Raw genomic sequence first — 6,967 nt, 5'->3', positions numbered from 1 at the left:
ATTGCATTGGGAAAGTCTGAAGTTAGGGATCTCTCCAAATTATTGAGGAGTAATTATATCAGTTTGAGGATTAAGGTGTATATGATTCAGGCTATAGTCTTTCTGATCACTGCTATGCATTAGAGATCTGCACAATAAAGGATGACAGAAGAAGAACTGATGTCTTCAAGCTATGGTGTGGGACAAGAGTACTGAACATCCAATGGACTGTCAAATAAGCAAACAAATATATCTTGCAGAAAGTGCATCCACGGTACTCTCAGGAGGCAGACATGACCATGCTTCACTGAACATATTTTGAGAATGTTGTTAGGAAGAGCTATTCTGTGGAGATGAAAATGATGCTGAGAAAGACAAAGAGTTGACAAAGGAGAGGAAGACACTTAACCAGATGGATTAACACAGCAACAGCCACAATGGGCTCTAGAGTGCTGGGATGTGTGAAGACAACGCAGTGTAAAACAGGGTTCAGATCTTTTGTTCATAGGGTTGTTATGGGACGTACTCAACTCAATAGCACTTAACATCAACAACAGGTTGTAAAACGAATTATTTCTGAACATAAAGAAAGCAAACTTTTACACCGGTGACAGTAAGTAATAAAAGCACAAAAAGAAATTTAAGTTTACAAAGATTTAATTTTATTTATAATCACAATTCTTACCTGTGAAATCAGCAGCCAAGAAATTGACTGAAATGCATTGATTGCAGAATAGTTGCTGTAAAGTATTTCTTTAATATGCTCAAGTGCAAGCACATCACTTTGAGGACTAAGACACATCCCACCTAAGCTATGGTATTTTCAGTTGCCATATGTGCATGCAAAAATTGCACAATATATAAGGAAGTGCATTGGGGTTCTGATTTCTTCACATCCTTATCAGTAATTACTATGTTACATTTTTCAGATAATAGTTAACCTCTGGGGTGTAAAGTTTAATCTCATTGTGATGGGGATTTGTATTTCTCTACTTAGTCACTCAAATTATCAGTTATTTCATTTTACTTTACTCTGCAATCAATATCAATAGTAGCAGGAGTTAAAAAAAATAATAATAAAAAGAGATGTGTTACACTGGGGAACTCTGCCATCAAGAATCTCTGTAAAGTGCTAAAAGTCGAAGTTGTTAATTTAAAGACGAAGGTGAATCTTATTGAATATATATGTACATTCATTTGATTCCTATGCATCTGAAAGTTGTACAATTACTAAGGAAGACTGAAGAAGAACTAATGCCTTTGGGTTGTGGAATTGAGCATTCTGTGGACTGCCAAAAGAACAAACAAATTTTTCTTGGAGAAAGTGCAATCAGATTACTCCTAATAGACAAGGAAGATGAAATTTCATGCTGCATACTTGCGGCATGTTGTCAGAATAGACTAGTCCTTGGAAAGAGACATCATACGGGGAAAGGCTGAGGGTCACCAAGAGAGAAGAAAATGCTAAATAAGATGGACACACCTACTACAACAATGGATTTGAGCATGATGGTGATCATGACAATGGCAGAGGATAGAATAAGGTTTACATCTGTTGTTTATAGGGTTACTATAACAGATTTAGTTTGTTTGGCTCCATAGTCAACACTCTTGGTACAAGAAGCCAGGAAAAAAGAGACAAATTGCATTGGGAAAGTCAGCTGTCAGGGACCTTTCCAGAGTACTGAACAGCCGTGACACCAAGCTGGAGACTAAGGTGGGCCTGATCCGGGCTATAGTCTTCACAATTGCGTGCTAAGCATTGGAGAGTTGTACAGTAACAAGGGATAATAGAGAATTGATGCCTTTGAGCTGTGGTGCTGGAGAAGAGTGTTGAATATGCATACCATGGACTGTTAGGAGAATAAACAGGTTTGTCCTAGAGAGGGTAAAGCTGGACTGCTTCTCAGAGTCAAGGTTTCTGAAGCTTCGTCTGACATATTTTAGGCATATTGCAAGGAGAGACTGGTCCTTGGAGAGGGACATCATGTTTGGAGAGTGGAGAGACAGCACAGGGGAGGAAGACCCTCGATGAGACGGATCTGTGATTAGAATGGTAGGAGTAAATGTGTCAGAGACAGTGAGGTTGGCATAGGATAGAGCAGAGTTTATGATTCTTGTACATAGGTTGCTATGAGTCACAAGTGACTTGACGGCACATGACAACACCAGTAAGTAGCAGTAGACTCAGTGATAATTAAAAATAACAATTACTCATTGTAATGAGTATATTTCAATATGCTTGCTGATCATTTGTATGTATTTTATGAAATGTCTATTCTAGTTTTACTCAATTTTTAATTGAGTCTTTTGGTTTTATTTGTGGAACTCCCAACAAAATATTATAATAATAAATATTAGAATTATTTGTAGCCATATTTCCAAACTTTGTCATTTAGAAAAATATAATTGAAGCTTTCTGTTAAATAATTACAAGGATAAGTAGTAAGGAATAGGGAAAGTGTAGTAATAGACTAAAAGTCGGAGCTTTATTTAGTCATTAGTTAGCCCCTAGGTTTCCAGCTACCTTAACTGAAGACACAAGGTCTTACAAATCATCTTAGTATTGCTAATCATCAACAGCTGAAGCAGCAATATAAAGGGAGCACTCTCCACATTGAAGAGTGTGTGAAAACACTAATAAAGGTACAGCATGATTATGCTTCCTGCAGCATCCAGCCTGGTCTATTGCTCACCGGTTTCTACAAAAAACCAGCCCCTGAGAGGTCTGAATCCCTGGAGAACCTCCTAGCAAATCTTTGCACTCACAAGACGTAAAGGAATTGGGGAACCAAATCACAAATGGAGTTGTTCACAGGAAGTATGCACTTATATGGTTAAGCATTTGAGAGTACACTGACCTGAAGTGTCTCATAAATAGCCTGTTATTAACCTTAGCCAGACAAATCATAAAAATAGTGAGTCACCTGCCTTTTGTCTCATCCTTCTTCTTTGCTTCAAGACTGATTGATTTAGCTTGAATGTGGAATCATGTTTTTACTTCACCATTTAAAGTCACACGAACATCATTTTATTGTTGCACAATCCAAAATGCATTGACAAAATAATTTTGTATACAAAATTTGTTACTCTAGAAAAATGACTGAACTCTGAGATGGTCTTTGTTAGTTGCTCATTGCCACAAAATATTTAATTCATAAATGGTCATTTAATTCCATCTGATAATGGTAAAGATAAAGTATGTTGGCTATTAAATAGTTCTGTAAATTGTCTGACTTTCGATGTTCACATGACAGAAATAACAGATTTAAAACAACAAGAACAAAATAGAACCCCTCAAAACTCACTCCCCTCAAGTTGGATCTGTCTTATACCTGACCTGCCATTGCGTTTCTGGTAAGATAAATGTGTGTGCACAGGAAGTGATTGTCAGTCTTCCTCCCACAGAGCCTCTGTCATACTCAAATTGTCAGAGAGACATGGCCTTTAGTGTAGAAGAGTAGCTCTCTATAAACTATACCACCAGATGAAGGTAGATTTTTTATTAGTGCTAGGTATACTAAAGTTGCCTAGAACTAGACCCTGACAGAATTCTAGTCCTAACCTACGCAATCTCAACAACCCCTGAGTCCATTGTTGCAGCCACTGTGTCATTCCATCTCTTTGAATATCTTCCTCTCTCACCCACCACCTTTCCTAGCATGATATATTTTTCCAAGAACTGTTTCCTCCTGAAATTATGATATAATTATATGAAACAGTCTTTCATTGTTCTTGCTTCTAAGGAGGGATCAGGTTGTCTGTTCTCAAAACATATTTATTTGTCTTTCTGGCATGGAACAGCTGGTGGATTCAAACTGCATACCTTTAAGATTGCAATGCAGGTTCTTACTACTTGAGTTAGAACATGCAGATAACAGGTGTTGACTACTAACAAAAGAATGGTCAGTTTTGTAACACTGTCAGACATACATTATGCACATTATGCCTGTGTAGGGGTGAAAAAAAAATTAGAATCTCACTGCCATCGAGAATGCAGAAGTAGAAATTACAGGATGTCTTTTGGGTCAGAGATTCCTGAACAAGATGGAGCAAGATAAGCAGCAATAGAAATGCCAGAGAAGCAAAGACAAATGTAAGACATTGAAGAAATGGAGTTGCTTCTTCATGAAGCCAGAGATACGGACTTTCACTCACATATACTAGAGGACTGGGGAGAAATGTCATAACTGAAAGGGTTAAGAGAACTGTATAATAGTGGCATAATACCAAGACTTAAGGGTCTGAGAAGCTGTCCAGACCGAAGAATTATATTCTGACTCTTTCTAACCTGTATTGTAACATTATCCTTCTTTAATAAAGCCCATGCTTATGAGTGTGGTTCGTTTTATGTGAACATTGCAATGGATTAGTAGAACCTAGTGGTAAAGCAGCAAGTATCTTGGCAATGATGATTCATCTAAGAATTGAAGGAATTGGGTGCAGGAGTGTGGAGGCAGGTCTGACCTCATGGAAATCTGCTTCGTACTGTTAATGGTATGAATTAGGGCACTGTCTCCTTGTGAAGTCTATGGAGATGACATGCTGCCACCTCCAAAGTGACCACATTATTTTTACAGGTATGAGTTGCATTTTGCACATTATGTCAATATTCCCATTACTAGTTGCTCTGGTTGTGTCATTTCTAGTATGGAGTTTTCCATTCCCCTTCCTTTTTTATTTTTGCTCTGTTGGAATTTTATAGGTGTTTTTGTTGCTTTATTTTTTCTTTTCTTTTTAATTTTAAGTAGCACACCAATATAACAAGGAATAGTTGTTATTTTGTGTATTACTTTGTTTTTCTATTGTAAGATGATTTCAAAATTTAAATTGCATTTCAGAACAATAGTTTGGGTTCAAAGTTTAAAATGTGTTTCAGAACCATAATCTTAGGAAGACTTATGGTGTCAGATGTTCCAGTTAATCTATTTTGTTTTAATTCTTATCAGAAAGTTCCAATAACATTTTACTCTAGAAGATTTTCTGGTTCTGTATTTAATAAATTTGGTGACTTAGTTCATATAGAATTGTGCTACTAACACAAAGTTGGTGATGCTTCTCTGATGGTTCTAATCCACTAGTGCTTCTGAGGGAGAAAGATGAAAAATGTCCTCTCATTCAATTTACAAACTCTTGAAAATCCATTGGAAGGTCAGCTATGAATCAATTTCAACTCAACAGCAATGACTTTTTTATCATTTTGGTCATTTTTTTTTGTTCTATCTTATTTTGTTTTTTTTGGTTTTTTTTTGGACTAGCTTAAAGTTAACTACTGCCTCCAAGACACTGCAGTATTATTGTCTTTGCATTATTTTGTTTTGATAGACCTGCTGGCCTAGTGGTAAGAAGGAACATTGCAAACCTGAAGGTATGAGATTTGAATCTACCAGTTGACCAGTTGCTCCATTAGAGAAAGATGGACAATCTTTTCTCCTGCAATCTGCTCCCTCCCTCTGAATATCCATTGGAAAGTCAACTATGAATTAGTTTCAACTTGACAGCACACAATAACAACAGATCGTATTGATCTAGGTATGTGTGTTGCGTCTTCTTAATTGCTATATATAAGCACTGAAGAGAGAAGAGAGTGCACACAGTTCTCTCTTCACTGCTTATATATAGCAATTAAGGGAAGACTAGGCTCGTGTTTTCTGAAGTCTTTCATTGATCAGGGAATAAGAACCAGTCTTTAGTCTTATCAATGGGTGAAGAAATATTAGATATAGATGTGGCTGTATATTTTAGTTATCTGTTGTCAGATGGCACAAAGAAAAGGGAAACAAAACAAAAACCATAAAGCAAGATTGGACAACATAAGGAAAAAGGGAGGAAACGTCTAAGAAAGGAATAAAGGATAATCAGCAGAATAGAAAAGAAAAAAAAAATGAGAGAAAGGAGGACAGACAGAAAAGCAGAAAGAATATTGACTTGTAAGGGAAAGAGAAAAAATAATTGGTTATAAGTTTTTTAAAAAGGCAAAAAAGGGGTACAAATGAGCAAAATATAAAACAAATATGCAAACAATAACCTGAAAACTGAGAAATTTAAAAAAAACAAAAAATAAAAAACAAAACCACCCAAATGAATGAGGGACTATTGAGGTGTTTGGATAGGACTCTTGTCTCTATTCTGGTGAGTAAAAGTAAGAAGCTATCCTGAGACATTGTTTCTACCAGTACAACAGAAAAGTGAAGTTAGGGTACCTAGTCAAGGCAAAGTTTCTACTTCTTTGAGAGGTGGTTGAGGCCCAAAAGTGTGAAGCAGTCAACTGTTGCTTTCTAGGGAGTTTTAAAATGTAGAGTACACAGACTAGGATAGAGTTTCTCCTGGCCTCTAGACTAATCGAGTTGGTTGCAGAAGGTCTATTTGCCAGTTTACAGGAAGAATGAATGAGGGTACCCAGTCAGTACTGACGAGCCTAAAGAAATATTTACTGTCTACCTGAGATACCGAAGGATGGCAATCTCCTTACAGAGTGCACTACAGGGTGTGGCCATGGCTAATGCTAAGTAATGTCCAGTAAGTGGTAAAACCCCAGACAAAGGTGATTCTTCCACTGATAGGTGACTAATTACTAGCCTGGAAGCCCAGAGTCCCCCAGCTCTGAGTGCAGGGCTGTATTGCCTCTTGTTGCAAGATACAAAATCATGCTAGTCTGACCCAAAGCATAACTGAAAAGGGATAGGGAAACATTGTCAGTCACTTGGTAGATAGTGGTCACTCTCTAGATTTCCAGGAGGGCAAGGGGAAACAGCAGGAGGACTTTAATCTCCCTTTCTTAGCTAGCTACTGGTGTGAATACCACTGTAGTCCCAGTTTCCCACACTGATCAGACAACTGACCAAATGGCCGCTATGTGCCGTTTATAGGTCCGTCATTCCATCTGTCTCATTATTCTGTATTTTCAGTTTCTTCTGTCAGTATTTATAGTAAATTTTTTTTGTCTTTCATTTTTAAACTCAGTTGTTGTTGTTGTCGTTATGTGCCG

Source organism: Elephantulus edwardii, unplaced genomic scaffold, assembly GCF_000299155.1.
Source record: "Elephantulus edwardii isolate Elephantulus edwardi_28Jun2011 unplaced genomic scaffold, EleEdw1.0 scaffold00142, whole genome shotgun sequence".
Taxonomy (NCBI): Eukaryota; Metazoa; Chordata; class Mammalia; order Macroscelidea; family Macroscelididae; genus Elephantulus; species Elephantulus edwardii.
The sequence above is the reverse complement of the archived record's forward strand: the minus strand, read 5'-3'. Positions refer to the sequence as shown.